Source organism: Lethenteron reissneri, chromosome 24, assembly GCF_015708825.2.
Source record: "Lethenteron reissneri isolate LAM-NWPU_2019-01 chromosome 24, ASM1570882v1, whole genome shotgun sequence".
NCBI lineage: Eukaryota > Metazoa > Chordata > Hyperoartia > Petromyzontiformes > Petromyzontidae > Lethenteron > Lethenteron reissneri.
In genome coordinates, this window is record NC_083802.1 from 4,297,473 (window position 1) to 4,311,651 (window position 14,179).

Consider the following 14,179-nt stretch of genomic DNA (forward strand, 5'->3'; position numbering starts at 1 on the left):
ACATAACTCTGATAATGTGCACTGTCCTTGAAGTTGATTGGTCCACACCCGAGACAGCTTTCCTTCGAGCCTAGTCTCATATGGGTTGGACCAGATGACGCCAAAAGGCGCACAACTCAAGGACAATGCACCATCAGAGTATGAGAGCTCGGGGCAAGCATCTACACTATGGGGACCTCATTTGCCAGTAAAAATATGATAATTGGTTCTTTACCCTTCTATCTGGCAACAAAACTGACACCTTTTTGCAAGGAGTCATGTTTGCATAGACCGCAATACCTGCAGTCATAATACAAACAAAAGAACATAACTCTGATAATGTGCACTGTCCTTGAAGTTGATTGGTCCACACCCGAGTCAGCTTTCCTTCGAGCCTAGTCTCATATGGGTTGGACCAGATGACGCCAAAAGGCGCACAACTCAAGGACAATGCACCATCAGAGTATGAGAGCTCGGGGCAAGCATCTACACTATGGGGACCTCATTTGCCAGTAAAAATATGATAATTGGTTCTTTACCCTTCTATCTGGCAACAAAACTGACACCTTTTTGCAAGGAGTCATGTTTGCATAGACCGCAATACCTGCAGTCATAATACAAACAAAAGAACATAACTCTGATAATGTGCACTGTCCTTGAAGTTGATTGGTCCACACCCGAGACAGCTTTCCTTCGAGCCTAGTCTCATATGGGTTGGACCAGATGACGCCAAAAGGCGCACAACTCAAGGACAATGCACCATCAGAGTATGAGAGCTCGGGGCAAGCATCTACACTATGGGGACCTCATTTGCCAGTAAAAATATGATAATTGGTTCTTTACCCTTCTATCTGGCAACAAAACTGACACCTTTTTGCAAGGAGTCATGTTTGCATAGACCGCAATACCTGCAGTCATAATACAAACAAAAGAACATAACTCTGATAATGTGCACTGTCCTTGAAGTTGATTGGTCCACACCCGAGACAGCTTTCCTTCGAGCCTAGTCTCATATGGGTTGGACCAGATGACGCCAAAAGGCGCACAACCAATCAACTTCAAGGACAGTGCACATTATCAGAGTTATGTTCTTTTGTTTGTATTATGACTGCAGGTATTGCGGTCTATGCAAACATGACTCCTTGCAAAAAGGTGTCAGTTTTGTTGCCAGATAGAAGGGTAAAGAACCAATTATCATATTTTTACTGGCAAATGAGGTCCCCATAGTGTAGATGCTTGCCCCGAGCTCTCATACTCTGATGGTGCATTGTCCTTGAGTTGTGCGCCTTTTGGCGTCATCTGGTCCAACCCATATGAGACTAGGCTCGAAGGAAAGCTGTCTCGGGTGTGGACCAATCAACTTCAAGGACAGTGCACATTATCAGAGTTATGTTCTTTTGTTTGTATTATGACTGCAGGTATTGCGGTCTATGCAAACATGACTCCTTGCAAAAAGGTGTCAGTTTTGTTGCCAGATAGAAGGGTAAAGAACCAATTATCATATTTTTACTGGCAAATGAGGTCCCCATAGTGTAGACCCTGCACTCGTCCGCCAATCTTGATGTTTGTATTGCTGCTGAACTCACGCACCACAGATCTCACTTGTAGAATAGCCAGGGAACGGGCTGAGCGGGGTCATCCGTGTAGCACATCAAATGAACTGACTTACTTTTCAACTACACTATGTAGCTTGAATGTATAGTATCCGCAGCACCCCAATATGAAATAACATTCGCAAACCATTTCCGTACCTAATGTTAAGCACGTGAACAATTCAGACCCTATCAACGACGTAGTCAACCGATTAGCACGGTGGGTTACGTAGGGTGCGAACGAAGTTCGTTACAGTCAAACTCAAAACATTCAACCGGCAATGTAACACATCGACCTCTCAACATCGCACACCGATGCGACCATCACAATCCATGCTGTACGAATCGAGGGTCGCAACACAATTCAATTGAAGTCTACCCAGGAATTGCCGTCGATGAATAAACTAACATCCATCTGCTGCTGTGTTCGAGCGTTATCCGTGCCAGCAACTTACGACACGCGGCCCACGGGAGCTATCTCGTTCATTAAACAAGAAGAGAGTTACAGCAAATAGCAACGAGCGTTGTTGTTGTTGTTATGAACCGTGGCTAATCCACTGCTTGGGAAGCAAGGCCTCCCACCGAGTTCGCGGCCACTTTTCGCGTCAGTGCGATGTAAATAAGCGGCAGCGTGATTTTTATTTGAACATGGTACATTACCGAGGGTACGCTGGTCCCGATGAAGCCGCGTTGTACGGAGGCTTTCGAGGCGGGTTCGTGTGAAGCGTCTCGCGTGTTCGAAAACTCCCGTCTGGACGAGTCGGCGCGCCGTTGCAGGGGTCCTCACTTCACCATGAAGCCGCGGCGGCCATCTTGCCTAGGGAGACTGTGGCCGTACGCGGGTGACGTCATCGAGGGGTGGGTTCCCCCCCACCTCCCCCACCTCCCCCCCACCTCCCCCCCCTCCCCCCACCTCCCCCCCACCTCCCCCTCCATGTTGGTGGAGGAGGGGGAGACTCACCTCCCTCCCACTCTGCCGCCATCTTATGTGGGGGTGGAAGATCTCACCAACCCTCTCCCACCCCCACGTAAGATGGCGGCCAAATGTATTCTACTTAAATTTTGATTTAAAGCTTTCGTGACTGCAGGGAATTCATCTTCTTGGTTCTTTCGGTAAAGTCACGTAGAAGGGAAGTAATAAAATAATAAAAATAAAACATAATGAAATTATTCTCACGACGTTTCGGCCACACCTGAGGACGGCTGCTTGCGTTGTGGCCGAAACGTCGTGAGAATTTAATGTTTTATTTTTATTATTTTATTGCTTCCCTTCTACGTGACTTTACCAAAAGAACCAAGAAGATGTATTCTACTTCTTCCACGCGTTTGTCCCACTGTCTTTGCCAGCCTTCTCTCTTTGTGCTCCTCTGGCCACCATGTCCGATCGCACCACATCGCCCACGTCCTATTCTGCCTTCCTCTTGATCTATTTCCTTCCACCTTCTGGCCCATACCATTTTATTGTTGTCTCTCCACATGACCGAACCAAACCAGCCTTATCTCTCCCATCTTGATAATTGGTTTTTTACCCTTCTATCTGGCAACAAAACTGACACCTTTTTTAAATCCTTTATATTAAGTTTGCTTGCTTGCTTAGGACCGTGCAAATCTTTCGGTCGTTTTCCAACCCACTTCCCGTGATCCAATCGAGCTGACATTTTCCACACAGACTCGTTGTGCCAGACAATTAATGTTCGTGAAAAAAAATTCCCAAAATTTTACACTTTTTAGTCAAAAAAAATGATTTTACATATATTCAAATAGAACTCATTCATCGCTTTGGCTGAACGTCACAGTGTAGGAGCCCAGAGCGTAACCCCTTCACAGGCCGTGGCGGAGTAGCGCAGTTGGTAGCTCCCTCGCTTCCCATGCCAAAGGTCGCGGGATCGATCCCCGCGTCCTCCACAGGCGAATATATTTTTAAATCCTTTATATTTATATTAAGTTCGCTGCCACGCATATAAAGGATTTATAGTGAAAAACTTTGTTTTTACGGGCTATACTTATACAAGGAGTCATGTTTGCATAATGTGCAGAGTTATGTTCTTTTGTTTGTATTATGACTGCAGGTATTGCGGTCTATGCAAACATGACTCCTTGTAAAAAGGTGTCAGTTTTGTTGCCAGATAGAAGGGTACAAAAACCAATTATATTTTTACTGGCAAATGAGGTTCCCATAGTGTAGATGCTCTCCCATCTTCTCTGTGATTTCTCCCCACCTTGAGTCTTCCTCTCACTTCTTCGTTTCTGACCCTGTCCTTCCTTATCAAACTCAACATCCACCGTAACGTCCTCATCTTTGTGCATACCATAGCTTGGTCCTCCCTCTTTATTGTGTCCCAGCACTCGACCCCATACAACAGCACCACCTTGTCCACTTTTCCCTTTAACCAAACTGGAACCCTCTTAGTAATAGGTTCTTACCCTTTTAACTGGCAACAAAATTGACCGCAAGTGTTGCGGTTAATGCAAACATGATCCCTTGTATAAAGGTGTCAGTTTTGTTGCCAGTTAAAAGGGTGAAAACCTATTACTATATCTTGCTACTGGCAAAGGAGGTCTCATAATGGAACCCTCTTATCACACACTACTCCAGTAATCTCTCGCAATTTAAGCCATCCAGCCATTGTTCATGTTCTCATATCTCCTAGTGGTCCATCAGCACAGGTACTTATACTCGTTCGTCTTCGTTAACTGGTCACTTCCAATTTGCGATCCTGCAGTATTTCCACTGATAATTTCCACCATGTACTATCTGACTGATCTTCAACCCATTCCCTTTAATATTTTGCACCCAAATCTTCAAATCATCTTCCACTACCCGTCGGCTTCCACCGCATAGCACAATATCGTCTGCAATCAGCATACACCACGAGGGCTGTCTCTGAATATATCTCGTTAGTGTGTCCAGCACCAGGGTGAACAGGAAAGGGCTCAGGGCAGAACCTGGCTTCACTCCTGCTTTGACTTGAAAACTCTCCAACACCCCACGGCTGCTTCGCACATATGCATTTATCCTCCTTCATACATATCCTGGATCAGCTGGACATATACCTCAGGAATATCTGTTCTAATAAATCACCAAATAACCCCTGGAGGCACCCTTTCGTACGCTTTCTCTAGATCAATGAACACCATATACATGTCCCGTTTCTTCTCTTAGAACTTCTACATCAATACGTGCAAAGATTGCATCCATTGTTGACCTTCCCTGTATGAATCTAACCTGACTCACCAATATCCACCAGCTTCCTCAGTCTCCTTTCTATTATCCTTTCCCAGAGTTGCATGATGTGACTCATCAATGCTATTCCTCTGTAGTTACCACACTCGTGTACGTGACCTTTCCCGTTAAAGATGGGAACCAATTTACTCTCTCTCCACGGATACAGCATTTTCTTTTCCATCCATTTTTTCCCAAACAGCCCCATTAATACTTCAGCACCATTTTCTCTCATTAATTTAAACACGTCAATTGGAATCTCATCTGGCCCCACTATCTTTTAATGTGTCATGCTCCCCAGAGCCTCTGGTTAATGTATCTGCAACTACTTCAATTATTTGATGTTTCTCAACCATTACGCATCTTGGGTTTTCACCATTTAGCAACTTCTCAAAGTACTCTTTCCAAATGTATTCGTTAGAAAGTCGTCAATGCAGAGCACAAAAGAGCTAAAAAACACATTGTGAAAGACCCAACGTATGTATGTAATACATCTTAAGTAACAAAACATCATACAACAAGTTTGCCAAACAACTTTAGATGTTTGTCGGAGAGATCTAACCTAACCACATTAGGGCATGTACACTTTATATAAGACAGCTATCTATGTATGTCGAATTTCTTTCGGACTGTACGTAGCCAATCGGATGTGCGGGGGACGGACAACAAACAATCCAAAGGGCAGTTATAAATAAATTAGTTTCTAATGTAGATATTAAATTGACATTTTTTATGTAGATTTTAAACTGCATAGCTCCAGTGGCTTCACAATATTGGAAGGAACCGGCGTTCCAGACGGCTGCAGAAGCGCATCTGAAAGTGCGTGATGCGGTGACCGTCTTTGTTCGATGGCTCGCAGCCAAAAGCCGCTGCGAGGATGCGTGATGGTTTAGGGGCCGTCCATAAATGACGTCACGCACCTAGGGGGGGGGGTCAGACATTTGTGACGATGTGTGACGAGCGGGGGGGGTGAGAAATGTGACGTCACATCAAAATGCGCATTTTTTAAATAAATATAGACAACACGTTCTACTTTATTAAATAGACCTTTTAATAAATGTTTTCTCCTACAACATCAGAGTGAAGCGCCACATTAAATACGCACTACAATGACAATAGTTTAAAGCCATTTGAAGCATGTTTTATTTTGGGGGGTGGGGGGGGCAAGAGCTTTGTGACGTCTGGGGGGGGGGTCAAAAATCGTCCAAAATCGCGTGACGTCTTTTATGGACGGCCCCTTATGCTCTTTGACGAGATCAGCAAGTCATTGTGGTTCACTTGTGGTGATCACTTGTGTGTAATGAGTGCGGCCTTATAACGTATTCGCAGAAGATCCCCGGTTTTGATCTTCCACGAACCATGGCAAATTCGGGTACCTGATGCCCAGATGGAAAATTGAAAAACCCTCCTGTGTGCGACTGTGGTCACCCAGAACATACCAGAACAACAGTTTACTACACAATACCCGATCCACGATTACGAAGGAGACATCACAGCCATACAATCCGCTGCTCCTGACACGGTTATCTGGGCTTGACCACCCCAATGTGAAATTTTAGTTGTTGGTCTGCATCCACGTGCAGATTGTTTCGTTTGTCGTCCTTCCCCCGCACCTCCAATTGGCATGGTTGACTACGTACGGTGCAAAATAAGTTGGACATACATCAGGCATACGCATATCAAGAAAGAATGCCGTAGTTTATATTGATTGGTCCAAGAGTCCAAAATCGCGTGACGTCTTTTATGGACGGCCCCTTATGCTCTTTGACGAGATCAGCAAGTCATTGTGGTTCACTTGTGGTGATCACTTTGTGTGTAATGAGTGCGGCCTTATAACGTATTCGCAGAAGATCCCCGGTTTTGATCTTCCACGAACCATGGCAAATTCGGGTACCTGATGCCCAGATGGAAAATTGAAAAACCCTCCTGTGTGCGACTGTGGTCACCCAGAACATACCAGAACAACAGTTTACTACACAATACCCGATCCACGATTACGAAGGAGACATCACAGCCATACAATCCGCTGCTCCTGACACGGTTATCTGGGCTTGACCACCCCAATGTGAAATTTTAGTTGTTGGTCTGCATCCACGTGCAGATTGTTTCGTTTGTCGTCCTTCCCCCGCACCTCCAATTGGCATGGTTGACTACGTACGGTGCAAAATAAGTTGGACATACATCAGGCATACGCATATCAAGAAAGAATGCCGTAGTTTATATTGATTGGTCCAAGAGTGATGCTGCGTTTGAATGGTGATCGAACAAGTAACCGATATTAAAGTCGATTACTTCATATTCTTAATGCACGTAGCGAATCGTGCGTGGCAGAATTGAAGATTCATTTTTTTCATTCCCATTGCTCTATGCTCCTATACTGATGCCTACTTTATTGACTTAAATACATGTGGGTGTAACTTCATATATACCCGTAGGTGTTCATGATCAATATTATGATTCAAGATCGTGTAGGTGTAACATTTATATTGGAGCTATGCACCCTCCACCAACCGACGAAGCCAACAAAAATCAAGTTGTCACGTGGGAAAATGTGCTACTTGATTTTTTCTTTGTTGCAAATTGGCACTTTGAAAAGCAAGCAAAATTTTTACAATTTTGTACGACGCTTCGCTGAAAATGGCAACCAGCATCATCACTAAAGAGCTCAGCAAGAACTCACATCTCCAGTGAATGCGCATTATAATCTGGGTCCTTAACAGGGGCGGTTTCTTCATTAGGGCGATTGGGCGACGCACCACCAATGTCATTGAACTACAGAGTTACGCGAGCCGTTACTGTGCCTCTGGATATAGTCCAATCAGCGTCATGTCACGTTCTGTGGAGTACCGCCTCTTTTTGGGCGAGTTCACTCCGGCTGAGAATCGCCTAGAGTGTTCCCATAGACTTACATTCAAAGATGTTTTTTTTCGAACGGCAGGCGCTCCAATGCATTCTCTATGGCTTCCGGGAGGGCTCGCACTAACGTGCTTACGTCATCATACGTAAGCACGTTTCAGTCAACAATATTATTTGTCGCCACCTAGTGGAATCTTTAATAAAAGAAACTGAGTGGATTGTAATAATAGTGAGTATAGAAACAAACAAGATGTATTGTAAGAGTCACTTTATTTTTCATTAATATTAAAGAAGTGAAGTTGCCTTTACATGCTTAAGCTGTTAATTTATCCATTGCATGGGTGGACCTTATCCTTATCAATCATCCAGACATTTGCCCCCCCTGTGAGATTTTGCAGGAGCCGCCACTGGTCCTTAAGTAGGTGTCATGACGTCCTCATCACAGCCATGCAGGTGAAATAGCTCTAATCATTATAATTGATTGCTAACTGATTGGTTGTAATTCACAGGGTTAAATAGTGTAACAAGGTAAAGCTATTTCACTATTTGTATAAATAAGCTATTGTTAATTGTATTAAGGTTATAGTGTTCGTTATAATGCATGATATTCGCGAATGTAAATCTTCAAACTTTATAAAATCCAAATGTCATTTATAATAAGGTACCATTCATAGCATAATTGTGTAGTAGGTTCAACTGAGTTGCAGACGTGCTTTTGGAGGCAACACATTTATTTAACACCAACACACGCGGTAATTGCCCCTTAACAGAATAACATCCTATGGTGGTGACCACCAGGTTAACTACACCAGTTACCACGTAGCTAGCTACTACGGACCGGGACCACAGCTTGGGTCCAGGTCCACGTGTTGGAGACTCGGAGAACGTTGAATGTAGACGAAGGTTTCTTCAGGATGACCAACAACGCCGGCCCCTCTGGGGGACCCGGCTTATATTCTCTACGGTGTGGCTGGCTCCGCCCTTGGCCACGACCATCTTCCAGGGACCTCTAGCAGGTTCTCGATCCGGACCACGTGACCACCCATAACTCCCACTTGGGGCCCCCCTTTAGACTTAACCGGTCACGTGTCCTCTCAGGTCAACCAGAGTGCATGGCCCTCAGTAACTCCTTCGCTACGGCCAGCACACTCACACCCGATCCTCTAGGGCTGGCATTGCACGCCAAGCGTGATGCCATCCAGCGCTATCAATCAGCGCTGACCAAGCCCCTCTAGGGCCGGTACTTCACCCACATCGTCGTGGTGTCCGCGATGTCGTTACACCGCACGCCGTGCCTCTCTAGGGCCGGCACAGCACAGTGACATCCCGCGATGTCACTACAATTGTATTAGGTGAAACACTTGAGTTTTTTCTTTTAAGATTTGAATAAGGTTAATTAGGTTACGTAGGTAGAAAAAATAATAGATCACGACGTTTCGATCGCAACAACAAGCGACTGTCTTCAGGTGCATTTTTTTTTAGGGTTAGGGTTAACATTATTGTAATTCAATGGATTATTTTCACTTAAAAAGCTAGATTTATTGACTGTTAATTATTTATTTTAAGGATTAAATCTGATTATTTAAACTAGATTACTTAAACTCGATTATCAATCAGGATTTAGTGATGAAGGTTGATTGAACGTTACATTCTTGAAATGAAATAATCAATTTATTTTTTTACCGGAGCGGCTACAGCACTTTACTGATATAATGAATCTAGTTAGGAGTTCTTTAATACGATGTCTCACAATTAAATCCTAATGATCATTATCAACATTGTGTTACCAAGTAGATCTCCGTCTATAGCCATCAGCCCGGTTTAAGGTTTTTTTAGTTTTTTCTCAATTTCAACAAATTACCGAATTAATCGTTGCCAATAATTATTAGTTTTAAACAGCAATGTAGCCATATCCCATGTAACTGTGCACCTTTCCTGAGACAAGTGTTCTACGGTTGCAAAACCGTGTACCACTCATTGTGTGCCATGTCAAATTATCCTGCAACATATCAAAAACGCTTGTGACATCATCATCAGGGATATGGTCTATCTACTGCTCGATAAATGCCCCCCCCCCCCTTCGATCATCCCTATCACTCTTGCGATGCCACAATTCATCTCACTCCTCCCTATCAGAGCCGCTGTCCCGTCTCGACCTACGGACGTGCCGCTGTTGTGACCTCCGAGTCGATAGGAGATTGCGCGTAATTGTTGCGTGTAAGGAGCGTGACGTTCACGGTGAGTAGGTGGGGGTGATGGGGAGTGCACCTGCGTTTGAAGCGCAGGCACATGTAGACAGAGTTGCAGGGGTCGCCATGGAGATGGAGCTCTCAAGGCGAGGTGGACTTGAAGCCGTGAAGTAAGCTTCACCTGTGAATGCGGGAAGAAGGGAGCAGAGAGTTCAAAGAGGTAGGGTTAGAATAACGAGTAGGTGGGGTAGAGGAGGGAGTTATAACAATGACGGTAGACCCGATGGCTTGCCTCTTGTCCAGTTCATGCTGTTAAAGACAGCCGTGCAGATGTTAGCTCTGGTCGTGCATTGTAAAGGGTTCCTGCTCACTAGAATATGTGTAGAGGTATGTGGAGTAGCCAGGTGACAGCTACCTACTAGGGGTAGAGGTGTGTAGAGTGGCCAGGTGACAGCTACCTGCTAGGGGTAGAGGTGTGTAGAGTAGCCAGGTGACAGCTAACTGCTAGGTGTAGAGGTGTGTAGAGTAGCCAGGTGACAACTACCTGCTAGGTGTAGAGGTGTGTAGAGTAGCCAGGTGACAGCTACCTACTAGGTGTAGAGGTGTGTAGAGTTACAGGTGACAACTACCTACTAGGTGTAGAGGTGTGTAGAGTAGCCAGGTGACAACTACCTGCTAGGTGTAGAGGTGTGTAGAGTAGCCAGGTGACAGCTACCTGCTAGGTGTAGAGGTGTGTAGAGTAACCAGGTGACAGCTACCTGCTAGGGGTAGAGGTGTGTAGAGTAGGAGGTGACAGCTACCTGCTAGGTGTAGAGGTGTGTAGAGTAGCCAGGTGACAGCTACCTGCTAGGGGTAGAGGTGTGTAGAGTAGCAGGTGACAGCTACCTGCTAGGTGTAGAGGTGTGTAGAGTAGCCAGGTGACAGCTACCTGCTAGGTGTAGAGGTGTGTAGAGTAGCCAGGTGACAGCTACCTGCTAGGGGTAGAGGTGTGTAGAGTAGCAGGTGACAGGTCCCTGCTAGGTGTAGAGGTGTGTAGAGTAGCCAGGTGACAGCTACCTGCTAGGCGTAGAGGTGTGTAGAGTAGCCAGGTGACAGTCACCTGCTAGGTGTAAAGGTGTGTAGAGTAGCCAGGTGATAGCTACCTGCTAGGTGTAGAGGTGTGTAGAGTAGCCAGGTGACAGGTCCTTGCTAGGGGTAGAGGTGTGTAGAGTAGCAGGTGACAGCTACCTGCTAGGTGTAGAGGTGTGTAGAGTAGCCAGGTGACAGCTACCTGCTAGGTGTAGAGGTGTGTGGAGTAGCAGGTGACAGGTTCCTGCTCGAGAAGTTAAGGGAGACATCATATCGGTCCGAGTACGGGAGTGAGTGATCGGGCGAAGAGGTGAGAGCCGGTTAATGGGAGAAGTGGAGGGGATCCATCGTCCCGTTAATATGCATGGACAGTAAAGACGTCAATGTAACGACTTAACGAGTGTCGGTTAGGGCACAGCTACGTGTGTGTGGACTTTAAAGTAACAATAACTTGTCACGGTGTATGCCAATAAGCCACGATATGACGTTTATGCGTTGCAGTTCGTTGTTTTCCATGATGTTACTATTTCCCTTGGCTATAAATAAACGATAATTGAAGTTAGTATCACGTCGACCTCAGTCACTGCACTGCTTCATGCACGCTTGAACGAGCCCTACCATTACTTTGTCTCATTAAATACCTTAGTTCCGAGGACACAGATGTTGAAAAGCGTTACAGAATCCATAAAAAGCTAACGATGCAGCTCTGCAATTCCCGGCTCACGTCATTTGCTGGCTGAAGGACCTCCACTATGATTAGATGTACTCTTCCACTTTAGTGATACATCATTGGTAGACGAGGGAGTGCCCACACTTTACCCCATCGACGTGCCGGTGTAGCCATTCATACTGCTGGGTGGACAGAGAGGCTGGTGAGATTTAAGACAATTGCCCATCGTTTGATCTGTCTCACTGGGAGATTCAAAGTACTATCTGCTTAACTTATTTAGTTAGTTTTTTCGTTTGTTCGGACAATTACTTTTACCTGTGTTCCTTTTGAGAAAAACACCTACTTAATTTAAATGAAAAGCAGCGGATGAATATTTTTTTGCTTAACAATTCATATTTTTATTTGATTAAAATATGGCAACATCCTATATATGTTTTGTTTATACTGTATATGCATATATATAAGAGCCTTTTGCCCGTCCATGGATGGGTGTATTGCAGTAAATCTGAAACTTGCAAGCGAAAAGCAGACCGCGACGTGATATTCATTGCATCAATGCGTGTGCAGTTTGTAAGGGTGCGGTGACACAGACCTATTTCATTTAAAGGTTATAATTCCTTATTCATCATGACGTCCTTTTTACTTTGATGTGTCAACAGCGTTACGGAGATTGCGTGACGTGAGGGTTCTGCCTTTGTAGTGAGGGTTGTGAGTTGACGCCGAGGAGGGGGGAGGAGGCGCCTTGCCCCCCCCCCCCATGTGGAGTGACGTCAGCCGCTAATTATTATTAATGGAGGTGGGGGGGTGTCCATTTGGGAGATGTCACCTGTTCATGATTATTAATTAGGGGAGCTTTTTGATGAGGATTGACGTCACCTGCTCATGATTATTAATGAGTGGGGGGGGGTCCATATGGAGGACGTAAGCTGTTTATAATTATTAATGAGGGGGGCTGGTCGACGTGGAGTGATATCACGCGCGGGACACACAGACATTCTTGGCTCATTATAGTAGTAAATAACAACTCAATTCTATCGTGAAACAAATACTTGTAAATAATAAATAAATAAATAAACCTGGCAGTTATCACGATTATAATGAGTGCATCAATATAATAGGTAATTAAACGTGCAATAAAATAGGACATTTCATACGTATTCCCCATCACATTATTCTACTCACGATGACTATTTTGCTGTCTTTCCAAGACAAACTCGTGCTGGCTGTTGGCCAGTTTTCTCAACCAGGCAAATAACCTTCTTGGCTCGAATTCCCGTGAGAGTATTTTTCCAGTTCTCCTTTAACGTCGCCAGATGTGTAAAGTCGGTGTCACCTGAGCTGTGTTATTATTTAGTAGTGCTGCGGCCACGTCACATCTCAGTAAACAAATCAACGTTGGGCCGACGTTCGTCGACGTTGGACCAAAGTGCCCCCAACGTCAATGAACGTTGGCCCAAAGTTGCATTTTATTGGGTTGCACATGCGTAGCAGCAGGTGTTTACTGTTGATACTATTAAAATAAATCACGCAAGCACGGGAATTTTCCCCGTACAACAATCATAAAATAAATGACACTCACAAGTTGCTCAAGCGCCCAGTAAACATATAAAATTGGTTCCATTTTATGAATATTCAATAAAAAAGAATCGTACAAGTTTGGCATACAAGTGGATATGTTTTTCGGAGGGATACAACTGGAGCACATTAGAGCATATATGTTAAACTTCTTTCGCACCGTATGTAGCCAACCCTGATAATTGGAGGTGCAGATGTGGATGATGATCAGTGTGCCGAATGAAGAAAGTTTATCATTAGTCCGTACTGCGTGCTATTACGTATGGGTCAGAAATATGGACGTGAATGGAGAACAAGTGAAAAGTGTGAAAAGAAACAGTGTGAAATATTGAGAACTACAATTTACCATTACACCGAGACAACACGGGTTTCTGGAAGGCATCTGTAGTCAAAAATAATAACGGAGTGGCATCTTAGGGAAGGAACTTGTCCAAAAGTACGCGTACCACGGAGATGGAGAGATCCAATCATCTTGTGTGCACGAGTTTCACATGTATTGTTACATGGCAGGGCGTTATGAGATGGCGACGGTTAAGGGTGGCCTTCATCCAGCAGTGGATTTATCATGACTCACGATGATGAAACAAGTAGCATTACATTGCATTGTATAACATTACAGGCAAGCATTATAATTCATTAAATTACGCAAATTCATATTAAATTACGAAACATCGAATTACTTCAAAACAAAGTGCATGCAGCAAAACTATCACGTCTATTCATTTAAGCTGTCGTGACAACATCCCATGCAAAAATAACAGAGAACTTCACATTACTTCTGTCAGATTAAGTAAACATTTATATTTATAATAAAAACAACGTGTTAAATGTTGCTATAAATGCGCACATTACAGTGCAGTATATGGCTATGGCCGGATTGACGACACTAATCTCAACCATGCCAAACAAATATTCGTATCTCAGCGTGATTCCCACGTCATTGACTGTATCTTGCTTGCACGAGCTTTCCCCAGCTGTCCACCCGCGTAGCAAATCCGTAATTCAGAGGGCAGGTTATCTCGTTCAA

At 44.5% G+C, this 14,179-nt stretch overlaps 1 protein-coding gene across 1 annotated transcript in view; it reads right to left on the reverse strand.

Annotated features, from left to right (window-relative positions):
- The window catches only part of LOC133346434 (GON-4-like protein), a 58,275-nt gene extending 55,892 nt beyond the window's left edge, over positions 1–2,383 (reverse strand). The window contains exon 1 of the mRNA XM_061557999.1: positions 2,232–2,383. The gene's annotated coding sequence lies outside the window, so the exon portion shown is untranslated. The remainder of the gene's footprint in view (positions 1–2,231) is intronic.
- Positions 2,384–14,179: the final 11,796 nt, after the last annotated feature.